The sequence below is a fragment of the Oncorhynchus gorbuscha genome, linkage group LG19, assembly GCF_021184085.1.
Source record: "Oncorhynchus gorbuscha isolate QuinsamMale2020 ecotype Even-year linkage group LG19, OgorEven_v1.0, whole genome shotgun sequence".
NCBI lineage: Eukaryota > Metazoa > Chordata > Actinopteri > Salmoniformes > Salmonidae > Oncorhynchus > Oncorhynchus gorbuscha.
Genome location: NC_060191.1, coordinates 2,955,223 through 2,967,642, shown reverse-complemented (window position 1 = coordinate 2,967,642; position 12,420 = coordinate 2,955,223). Strand labels below are relative to the sequence as shown.

The 12,420-nt window shown below is 48.1% G+C and overlaps 1 protein-coding gene across 2 annotated transcripts in view; it reads right to left on the bottom strand.

The window, feature by feature from the left end:
• LOC124005971 (sorting nexin-27-like) overlaps positions 1–12,420 on the bottom strand; it is a 101,220-nt gene that overhangs the window by 61,011 nt on the left and 27,789 nt on the right. The window lies entirely within an intron of this gene.

Sequence of the window (12,420 nt, the reverse complement as noted above, 5' to 3'; positions counted from 1 at the left end):
AGAGAGACTAACCATGGTCATCTAGTGACTAGCAGAGAGGGAGAGAGAGAGAAACTAACCATGGTCATCTAGTGACTAGCAGAGAGGGAGAGAGAGAGAGACTAACCATGGTCATCTAGTGACTAGCAGAGAGGGAGAGAGAGAGAGACTAACCATGGTCATCTAGTGACTAGCAGAGAGGGAGAGAGAGAGACTAACCATGGTCATCTAGTGACTAGCAAAGAGGGAGAGAGAGAGACTAACCATGGTCATCTAGTGACTAGCAGAGAGGGAGAGAGAGAGAGAGACTAACCATGGTCATCTAGTGACTAGCAGAGAGGGAGAGAGAGAGAGACTAACCATGGTCATCTAGTGACTAGCAGAGAGGGAGAGAGAGAGAGACTAACCATGGTCATCTAGTGACTAGCAGAGAGGGAGAGAGAGAGAGACTAACCATGGTCATCTAGTGACTAGCAGAGAGGGAGAGAAAGAGAGACTAACCATGGTCATCTAGTGACTAGCAGAGAGGGAGAGAGAGAGACTAACCATGGCCATCTAGTGACTAGCAGAGAGGGAGAAAGAGAGAGACTAACCATGGCCATCTAGTGACTAGCAGAGAGAGAGAGTAACCATGGCCATCTAGTGACTAGCAGAGAGAGAGAGAGAGAGACACTAACCATGGGCATCTAGTGACTAGCAGAGAGAGAGAGAGACACTAACCATGGCCATCTAGTGACTAGCAGAGAGGGAGAGAGAGAGAGACTAACCATGGCCATCTAGTGACTAGCAGAGAGGGAGAGAGAGAGAGACTAACCATGGTCATCTAGTGACTAGCAGAGAGGGAGAGAGAGAGAGACTAACCATGGTCATCTAGTGACTAGCAGAGAGGGAGAGAGAGAGAAACTAACCATGGTCATCTAGTGACTAGCAGAGAGGGAGAGAGAGAGAGACTAACCATGGTCATCTAGTGACTAGCAGAGAGGAGAGAGAGAGAGACTAACCATGGTCATCTAGTGACTAGCAGAGAGGGAGAGAGAGAGACTAACCATGGTCATCTAGTGACTAGCAAAGAGGGAGAGAGAGAGACTAACCATGGTCATCTAGTGACTAGCAGAGAGGGAGAGAGAGAGAGACTAACCATGGTCATCTAGTGACTAGCAGAGGGAGAGAGAGAGAGACTAACCATGGTCATCTAGTGACTAGCAGAGAGGGAGAGAGAGAGAGACTAACCATGGTCATCTAGTGACTAGCAGAGAGGGAGAGAGAGAGAGACTAACCATGGTCATCTAGTGACTAGCAGAGAGGGAGAGAGAGAGAGACTAACCATGGTCATCTAGTGACTAGCAGAGAGGGAGAGAGAGAGACTAACCATGGCCATCTAGTGACTAGCAGAGAGGGAGAAAGAGAGAGACTAACCATGGCCATCTAGTGACTAGCAGAGAGAGAGAGAGTAACCATGGCCATCTAGTGACTAGCAGAGAGAGAGAGAGAGAGACACTAACCATGGGCATCTAGTGACTAGCAGAGAGAGAGAGAGACACTAACCATGTCCATCTAGTGACTAGCAGAGAGGGAGAGAGAGAGACTAACCATGGTCAGCTAGTGACTAGCAGAGAGGGAGAAAGAGAGAGACTAACCATGGCCATCTAGTGACTAGCAGAGAGAGAGAGAGTAACCATGGCCATCTAGTGACTAGCAGAGAGAGAGAGAGAGAGAGACACTAACCATGGCCATCTAGTGACTAGCAGAGAGAGAGACACTAACCATGGCCATCTAGTGACTAGAAGAGAGAGAGACACTAACCATGGCCATCTAGTGACTAGCAGAGAGGGGGAGAGACACTAACCATGGCCATCTAGTGACTAGAAGAGAGAGAGACACTAACCATGGCCATCTAGTGACTAGAAGAGAGAGAGACACTAACCATGGCCATCTAGTGACTAGAAGAGAGAGATACACTAACCATGGCCATCTAGTGACTAGCAGAGAGAGAGACACTAACCATGGCCATCTACTGACTAGAAGAGAGAGAGACACTAACCATGGCCATCTAGTGACTAGCAGAGAGAGAGACACTAACCATGGCCATCTAGTGACTAGAAGAGAGAGAGACACTAACCATGGCCATCTAGTGACTAGCAGAGAGGGGGAGAGACACTAACCATGGCCATCTAGTGACTAGAAGAGAGAGAGAGACACTTACCATGGCCATCTAGTGACTAGCAGAGAGGGAGAGAGACACTAACCATGGCCATCTAGTGACTAGAAGAGAGAGAGAGACACTTACCATGGCCATCTAGTGACTAGCAGAGAGGGAGAGAGACACTAACCATGGCCATCTAGTGACTAGAAGAGAGAGAGAGACACTTACCATGGCCATCTAGTGACTAGCAGAGAGGGAGAGAGACACTAACCATGGCCATCTAGTGACTAGAAGAGAGAGAGAGACACTTACCATGGCCATCTAGTGACTAGAAGAGAGAGAGAGACACTTACCATGGCCATCTAGTGACTAGAAGAGGGAGAGAGACACTAACCATGGCCATCTAGTGACTAGAAGAGAGAGAGAGACACTTTACCATGGCCATCTAGTGACTAGAAGAGGGAGAGAGACACTAACCATGGCCATCTAGTGACTAGAAGAGGGAGAGAGACACTAACCATGGCCATCTAGTGACTAGAAGAGAGAGAGAGACACTTACCATGGCCATCTAGTGACTAGCAGAGAGGGAGAGAGACACTAACCATGGCCATCTAGTGACTAGAAGAGAGAGAGAGACACTTACCATGGCCATCTAGTGACTAGCAGAGAGGAGAGAGACACTAACCATGGCCATCTAGTGACTAGAAGAGAGAGAGAGACACTTACCATGGCCATCTAGTGACTAGCAGAGAGGGAGAGAGACACTAACCATGGCCATCTAGTGACTAGAAGAGAGAGAGAGACACTTACCATGGCCATCTAGTGACTAGCAGAGAGGGAGAGAGACACTAACCATGGCCATCTAGTGACTAGAAGAGAGAGAGAGACACTTACCATGGCCATCTAGTGACTAGCAGAGAGGGGGAGAGACACTAACCATGGCCATCTAGTGACTAGAAGAGAGAGAGAGACACTTACCATGGCCATCTAGTGACTAGCAAAGAGAGAGGGAGAGACACTAACCATGACCATCTAGTGACTAGAAGAGAGAGAGAGAGAGACACTAACCATGACCATCTAGTGACTAGAAGAGAGAGAGGGAGAGACACTAACCATGACCATCTAGTGACTAGAAGAGAGAGAGAGAGACACTAACCATGGGCATCTAGTGACTAGCAGAGAGGGAGAGAGAGAGAGAGACTAACCATGGCCATCTAGTGACTAGCAGAGAGAGAGAGAGACACTAACCATGGCCATCTAGTGACTAGCAGAGAGGGAGAGAGAGAGAGACTAACCATGGCCATCTAGTGACTAGCAGAGAGGGAGAGAGAGAGAGACTAACCATGGTCATCTAGTGACTAGCAGAGAGGGAGAGAGAGAGAGACTAACCATGGTCATCTAGTGACTAGCAGAGAGGGAGAGAGAGAGAGACTAACCATGGTCATCTAGTGACTAGCAGAGAGGGAGAGAGAGAGAGACTAACCATGGTCATCTAGTGACTAGCAGAGAGGGAGAGAGAGAGAAACTAACCATGGTCATCTAGTGACTAGCAGAGAGGGAGAGAGAGAGAGACTAACCATGGTCATCTAGTGACTAGCAGAGAGGGAGAAAGAGAGAGACTAACCATGGTCATCTAGTGACTAGCAGAGAGAGAGAGAGACACTAACCATGGTCATCTAGTGACTAGCAGAGAGGGAGAAAGAGAGAGACTAACCATGGCCATCTAGTGACTAGCAGAGAGAGAGAGAGTAACCATGGCCATCTAGTGACTAGCAGAGAGAGAGAGAGAGAGAGACACTAACCATGGGCATCTAGTGACTAGCAGAGAGAGAGAGAGAGACTAACCATGGTCATCTAGTGACTAGCAGAGAGGGAGAAAGAGAGAGACTAACCATGGCCATCTAGTGACTAGCAGAGAGAGAGAGAGTAACCATGGCCATCTAGTGACTAGCAGAGAGAGAGAGAGAGACACTAACCATGGGCATCTAGTGACTAGCAGAGAGAGAGAGAGAGACTAACCATGGTCATCTAGTGACTAGCAGAGAGGGAGAGAGAGAGAAACTAACCATGGTCATCTAGTGACTAGCAGAGAGGGAGAGAGAGAGACTAACCATGGTCATCTAGTGACTAGCAGAGAGGGAGAGAGAGAGAGACTAACCATGGTCATCTAGTGACTAGCAGAGAGGGAGAGAGAGAGAGACTAACCATGGTCATCTAGTGACTAGCAAAGAGGGAGAGAGAGAGAGACTAACCATGGTCATCTAGTGACTAGCAGAGAGGGAAAGAGAGAGAGAGACTAACCATGGTCATCTAGTGACTAGCAGAGAGGGAGAAAGAGAGAGACTAACCATGGCCATCTAGTGACTAGCAGAGAGAGAGAGAGTAACCATGGCCATCTAGTGACTAGCAGAGAGAGAGAGAGAGAGAGACTAACCATGGGCATCTAGTGACTAGCAGAGAGAGAGAGAGACACTAACCATGGCCATCTAGTGACTAGCAGAGAGGGAGAGAGAGAGAGACTAACCATGGCCATCTAGTGACTAGCAGAGGGAGAGAGAGAGAGACTAACCATGGTCATCTAGTGACTAGCAGAGAGGGAGAGAGAGAGAGACTAACCATGGTCATCTAGTGACTAGCAGAGAGGGAGAGAGAGAGAGACTAACCATGGTCATCTAGTGACTAGCAGAGAGGGAGAGAGAGAGAAACTAACCATGGTCATCTAGTGACTAGCAGAGAGGGAGAGAGAGAGAGACTAACCATGGTCATCTAGTGACTAGCAGAGAGGGAGAGAGAGAGAGACTAACCATGGTCATCTAGTGACTAGCAGAGAGGGAGAGAGAGAGACTAACCATGGTCATCTAGTGACTAGCAAAGAGGGAGAGAGAGAGACTAACCATGGTCATCTAGTGACTAGCAGAGAGGGAGAGAGAGAGAGACTAACCATGGTCATCTAGTGACTAGCAGAGAGGGAGAGAGAGAGAGACTAACCATGGTCATCTAGTGACTAGCAGAGAGGGAGAGAGAGAGAGACTAACCATGGTCATCTAGTGACTAGCAGAGAGGGAGAGAGAGAGAGACTAACCATGGTCATCTAGTGACTAGCAGAGAGGGAGAGAGAGAGAGACTAACCATGGTCATCTAGTGACTAGCAGAGAGGGAGAGAGAGAGACTAACCATGGCCATCTAGTGACTAGCAGAGAGGGAGAAAGAGAGAGACTAACCATGGCCATCTAGTGACTAGCAGAGAGAGAGAGAGTAACCATGGCCATCTAGTGACTAGCAGAGAGAGAGAGAGAGAGACACTAACCATGGGCATCTAGTGACTAGCAGAGAGAGAGAGAGACACTAACCATGGCCATCTAGTGACTAGCAGAGAGGGAGAGAGAGAGACTAACCATGGTCATCTAGTGACTAGCAGAGAGGGAGAAAGAGAGAGACTAACCATGGCCATCTAGTGACTAGCAGAGAGAGAGAGAGTAACCATGGCCATCTAGTGACTAGCAGAGAGAGAGAGAGAGAGAGACACTAACCATGGGCATCTAGTGACTAGCAGAGAGAGAGAGAGAGAGACACTAACCATGGCCATCTAGTGACTAGCAGAGAGAGAGACACTAACCATGGCCATCTAGTGACTAGAAGAGAGAGAGACACTAACCATGGCCATCTAGTGACTAGCAGAGAGGGGGAGAGACACTAACCATGGCCATCTAGTGACTAGAAGAGAGAGAGACACTAACCATGGCCATCTAGTGACTAGCAGAGAGGGGGAGAGACACTAACCATGGCCATCTAGTGACTAGAAGAGAGAGAGAGACACTTACCATGGCCATCTAGTGACTAGAAGAGAGAGAGACACTAACCATGGCCATCTAGTGACTAGAAGAGAGAGAGAGACACTAACCATGACCATCTAGTGACTAGAAGAGAGAGAGAGACACTAACCATGACCATCTAGTGACTAGAAGAGAGAGGGAGAGACACTAACCATGACCATCTAGTGACTAGAAGAGAGAGAGAGAGAGACACTAACCATGGCCATCTAGTGACTAGCAGAGAGGGAGAGAGAGAGAGACTAACCATGGCCATCTAGTGACTAGCAGAGAGAGAGAGAGACACTAACCATGGCCATCTAGTGACTAGCAGAGAGGGAGAGAGAGAGAGACTAACCATGGCCATCTAGTGACTAGCAGAGAGGGAGAGAGAGAGAGACTAACCATGGTCATCTAGTGACTAGCAGAGAGGGAGAGAGAGAGAGACTAACCATGGTCATCTAGTGACTAGCAGAGAGGAGAGAGAGAGAGACTAACCATGGTCATCTAGTGACTAGCAGAGAGGGAGAGAGAGAGAGACTAACCATGGTCATCTAGTGACTAGCAGAGAGGGAGAGAGAGAGAGACTAACCATGGTCATCTAGTGACTAGCAGAGAGGGAGAGAGAGAGACTAACCATGGTCATCTAGTGACTAGCAGAGAGGGAGAGAGAGAGAAACTAACCATGGTCATCTAGTGACTAGCAGAGAGGGAGAGAGAGAGAGACTAACCATGGTCATCTAGTGACTAGCAGAGAGGGAGAGAGAGAGAGACTAACCATGGTCATCTAGTGACTAGCAGAGAGGGAGAGAGAGAGAGACTAACCATGGTCATCTAGTGACTAGCAAAGAGGGAGAGAGAGAGAGACTAACCATGGTCATCTAGTGACTAGCAGAGAGGGAGAGAGAGAGAGACTAACCATGGTCATCTAGTGACTAGCAGAGAGGGAGAGAGAGAGAGACTAACCATGGTCATCTAGTGACTAGCAGAGAGGGAGAGAGAGAGACTAACCATGGTCATCTAGTGACTAGCAGAGAGGGAGAGAGAGAGAGACTAACCATGGTCATCTAGTGACTAGCAGAGAGGGAGAGAGAGAGAGAGACTAACCATGGTCATCTAGTGACTAGCAGAGAGGGAGAGAGAGAGACTAACCATGGCCATCTAGTGACTAGCAGAGAGGGAGAGAGAGAGAGACTAACCATGGCCATTTAGTGACTAGCAGAGAGAGAGAGAGAGAGAGAGAGACACTAACCATGTCCATCTAGTGACTAGCAGAGAGAGAGACACTAACCATGGCCATCTAGTGACTAGCAGAGAGAGAGAGAGACACTAACCATGGCCATCTAGTGACTAGCAGAGAGGGAGAGAGAGAGAGACTAACCATGGCCATCTAGTGACTAGCAGAGAGGGAGAGAGAGAGAGACTAACCATGGTCATCTAGTGACTAGCAGAGAGGGAGAGAGAGAGAAACTAACCATGGTCATCTAGTGACTAGCAGAGAGGAGAGAGAGAGAGACTAACCATGGCCATTTAGTGACTAGCAGAGAGAGAGAGAGAGAGACACTAACCATGGCCATCTAGTGACTAGCAGAGAGAGAGACACTAACCATGACCATCTGGTGACTAGAAGAGAGAGAGACACTAACCATGGCCATCTAGTGACTAGAAGAGAGAGAGACACTAACCATGGCCATCTAGTGACTAGCAAAGAGAGAGGGAGAGACTAACCATGACCATCTAGTGACTAGAAGAGAGAGAGACACTAACCATGACCATCTAGTGACTAGAAGAGAGAGAGACACTAACCATGGCCATCTAGTGACTAGCAGAGAGGGGGAGAGAGAGACACTAACCATGACCATCTAGTGACTAGAAGAGAGAGAGAGACACTAACCATGGCCATCTAGTGACTAGAAGAGAGAGAGACACTAACCATGACCATCTAGTGACTAGAAGAGAGAGAGACACTAACCATGACCATCTAGTGACTAGAAGAGAGAGAGACACTAACCATGGCCATCTAGTGACTAGCAAAGAGAGAGGGAGAGACACTAACCATGGCCATCTAGTGACTAGAAGAGAGAGAGACACTAACCATGACCATCTAGTGACTAGAAGAGAGAGAGACACTAACCATGGCCATCTAGTGACTAGCAGAGAGAGAGACACTAACCATGGCCATCTAGTGACTAGCAGAGAGAGAGACACTAACCATGGCCATCTAGTGACTAGAAGAGAGAGAGAGACACTTACCATGGCCATCTAGTGACTAGAAGAGAGAGAGAGACACTAACCATGACCATCTAGTGACTAGCAGAGAGGGAGAGAGAGAGAGACTAACCATGGTCATCTAGTGACTAGCAGAGAGGGAGAGAGAGAGAGACTAACCATGGCCATTTAGTGACTAGCAGAGAGAGAGAGAGAGAGAGAGAGAGAGACACTAACCATGGCCATCTAGTGACTAGCAGAGAGAGAGACACTAACCATGGCCATCTAGTGACTAGCAGAGAGAGAGAGAGACACTAACCATGGCCATCTAGTGACTAGCAGAGAGGGAGAGAGAGAGACTAACCATGGCCATCTAGTGACTAGCAGAGAGGGAGAGAGAGAGAGAGACTAACCATGGTCATCTAGTGACTAGCAGAGGGAGAGAGAGAGAGACTAACCATGGTCATCTAGTGACTAGCAGAGAGGGAGAGAGAGAGAGACTAACCATGGTCATCTAGTGACTAGCAGAGAGGGAGAGAGAGAGAGACTAACCATGGTCATCTAGTGACTAGCAGAGAGGGAGAGAGAGAGAGACTAACCATGGTCATCTAGTGACTAGCAGAGAGGGAGAGAGAGAGACTAACCATGGTCATCTAGTGACTAGCAGAGAGGGAGAGAGAGAGAAACTAACCATGGTCATCTAGTGACTAGCAGAGAGGGAGAGAGAGAGAGACTAACCATGGTCATCTAGTGACTAGCAGAGAGGGAGAGAGAGAGAGACTAACCATGGTCATCTAGTGACTAGCAGAGAGGGAGAGAGAGAGAGACTAACCATGGTCATCTAGTGACTAGCAAAGAGGGAGAGAGAGAGAGACTAACCATGGTCATCTAGTGACTAGCAGAGAGGGAGAGAGAGAGAGACTAACCATGGTCATCTAGTGACTAGCAGAGAGGGAGAGAGAGAGAGACTAACCATGGTCATCTAGTGACTAGCAGAGAGGGAGAGAGAGAGACTAACCATGGTCATCTAGTGACTAGCAGAGAGGAGAGAGAGAGAGACTAACCATGGTCATCTAGTGACTAGCAGAGAGGGAGAGAGAGAGAGAGACTAACCATGGTCATCTAGTGACTAGCAGAGAGGGAGAGAGAGAGACTAACCATGGCCATCTAGTGACTAGCAGAGAGGGAGAGAGAGAGAGACTAACCATGGCCATTTAGTGACTAGCAGAGAGAGAGAGAGAGAGAGAGAGACACTAACCATGTCCATCTAGTGACTAGCAGAGAGAGAGACACTAACCATGGCCATCTAGTGACTAGCAGAGAGAGAGAGAGACACTAACCATGGCCATCTAGTGACTAGCAGAGAGGGAGAGAGAGAGAGACTAACCATGGCCATCTAGTGACTAGCAGAGAGGGAGAGAGAGAGAGACTAACCATGGTCATCTAGTGACTAGCAGAGAGGGAGAGAGAGAGAAACTAACCATGGTCATCTAGTGACTAGCAGAGAGGGAGAGAGAGAGAGACTAACCATGGCCATTTAGTGACTAGCAGAGAGAGAGAGAGAGAGACACTAACCATGGCCATCTAGTGACTAGCAGAGAGAGAGACACTAACCATGACCATCTGGTGACTAGAAGAGAGAGAGACACTAACCATGGCCATCTAGTGACTAGAAGAGAGAGAGACACTAACCATGGCCATCTAGTGACTAGCAAAGAGAGAGGGAGAGACTAACCATGACCATCTAGTGACTAGAAGAGAGAGAGACACTAACCATGACCATCTAGTGACTAGAAGAGAGAGAGACACTAACCATGGCCATCTAGTGACTAGCAGAGAGGGGGAGAGAGAGACACTAACCATGACCATCTAGTGACTAGAAGAGAGAGAGAGACACTAACCATGGCCATCTAGTGACTAGAAGAGAGAGAGACACTAACCATGACCATCTAGTGACTAGAAGAGAGAGAGACACTAACCATGACCATCTAGTGACTAGAAGAGAGAGAGACACTAACCATGGCCATCTAGTGACTAGCAAAGAGAGAGGGAGAGACACTAACCATGGCCATCTAGTGACTAGAAGAGAGAGAGACACTAACCATGACCATCTAGTGACTAGAAGAGAGAGAGACACTAACCATGGCCATCTAGTGACTAGCAGAGAGGGGGAGAGACACTAACCATGGCCATCTAGTGACTAGCAGAGAGAGAGACACTAACCATGGCCATCTAGTGACTAGAAGAGAGAGAGAGACACTTACCATGGCCATCTAGTGACTAGAAGAGAGAGAGAGACACTAACCATGACCATCTAGTGACTAGCAGAGAGGGAGAGAGAGAGAGACTAACCATGGTCATCTAGTGACTAGCAGAGAGGGAGAGAGAGAGAGACTAACCATGGCCATTTAGTGACTAGCAGAGAGAGAGAGAGAGAGAGAGAGAGAGACACTAACCATGGCCATCTAGTGACTAGCAGAGAGAGAGACACTAACCATGGCCATCTAGTGACTAGCAGAGAGAGAGAGAGACACTAACCATGGCCATCTAGTGACTAGCAGAGAGGGAGAGAGAGAGACTAACCATGGCCATCTAGTGACTAGCAGAGAGGGAGAGAGAGAGAGAGACTAACCATGGTCATCTAGTGACTAGCAGAGGAGAGAGAGAGAGACTAACCATGGTCATCTAGTGACTAGCAGAGAGGGAGAGAGAGAGAGACTAACCATGGTCATCTAGTGACTAGCAGAGAGGGAGAGAGAGAGAGACTAACCATGGTCATCTAGTGACTAGCAGAGAGGGAGAGAGAGAGAGACTAACCATGGTCATCTAGTGACTAGCAGAGAGGGAGAGAGAGAGAGACTAACCATGGTCATCTAGTGACTAGCAGAGAGGGAGAGAGAGAGAGACTAACCATGGTCATCTAGTGACTAGCAGAGAGGGAGAGAGAGAGAGACTAACCATGGCCATTTAGTGACTAGCAGAGAGAGAGAGAGAGAGACACTAACCATGGCCATCTAGTGACTAGCAGAGAGAGAGACACTAACCATGACCATCTAGTGACTAGAAGAGAGAGAGACACTAACCATGGCCATCTAGTGACTAGAAGAGAGAGAGACACTAACCATGGCCATCTAGTGACTAGCAAAGAGAGAGGGAGAGACTAACCATGACCATCTAGTGACTAGAAGAGAGAGAGACACTAACCATGACCATCTAGTGACTAGAAGAGAGAGAGACACTAACCATGGCCATCTAGTGACTAGCAGAGAGGGGGAGAGAGAGACACTAACCATGACCATCTAGTGACTAGAAGAGAGAGAGTGACTAACCATGGCCAAGAGAGAGAGAGACACTAACCATGACCATCTAGTGACTAGAAGAGAGAGAGACACTAACCATGACCATCTAGTGACTAGAAGAGAGAGAGACACTAACCATGGCCATCTAGTGACTAGAAGAGAGAGAGACACTAACCATGGCCATCTAGTGACTAACCATGGCCATCTAGTGACTAGAAGAGAGAGAGACACTAACCATGGCCATCTAGTGACTAGAAGAGAGAGAGACACTAACCATGGCCATCTAGTGACTAGCAGAGAGAGAGACACTAACCATGGCCATCTAGTGACTAGAAGAGAGAGAGAGACACTTACCATGGCCATCTAGTGACTAGAAGAGAGAGAGACACTAACCATGACCATCTAGTGACTAGCAAAGAGAGAGGGAGAGACTAACCATGACCATCTAGTGACTAGAAGAGAGAGAGACACTAACCATGACCATCTAGTGACTAGAAGAGAGAGAGACACTAACCATGGCCATCTAGTGACTAGCAGAGAGGGGGAGAGAGAGACACTAACCATGACCATCTAGTGACTAGAAGAGAGAGAGAGACACTAACCATGGCCATCTAGTGACTAGAAGAGAGAGAGACACTAACCATGGCCATCTAGTGACTAGCAGAGAGAGAGACACTAACCATGGCCATCTAGTGACTAGAAGAGAGAGAGAGACACTTACCATGGCCATCTAGTGACTAGCAAAGAGAGAGGGAGAGACTAACCATGACCATCTAGTGACTAGAAGAGAGAGAGACACTAACCATGACCATCTAGTGACTAGAAGAGAGAGAGACACTAACCATGGCCATCTAGTGACTAGCAGAGAGGGGGAGAGAGAGACACTAACCATGACCATCTAGTGACTAGAAGAGAGAGAGAGACACTAACCATGGCCATCTAGTGACTAGAAGAGAGAGAGACACTAACCATGACCATCTAG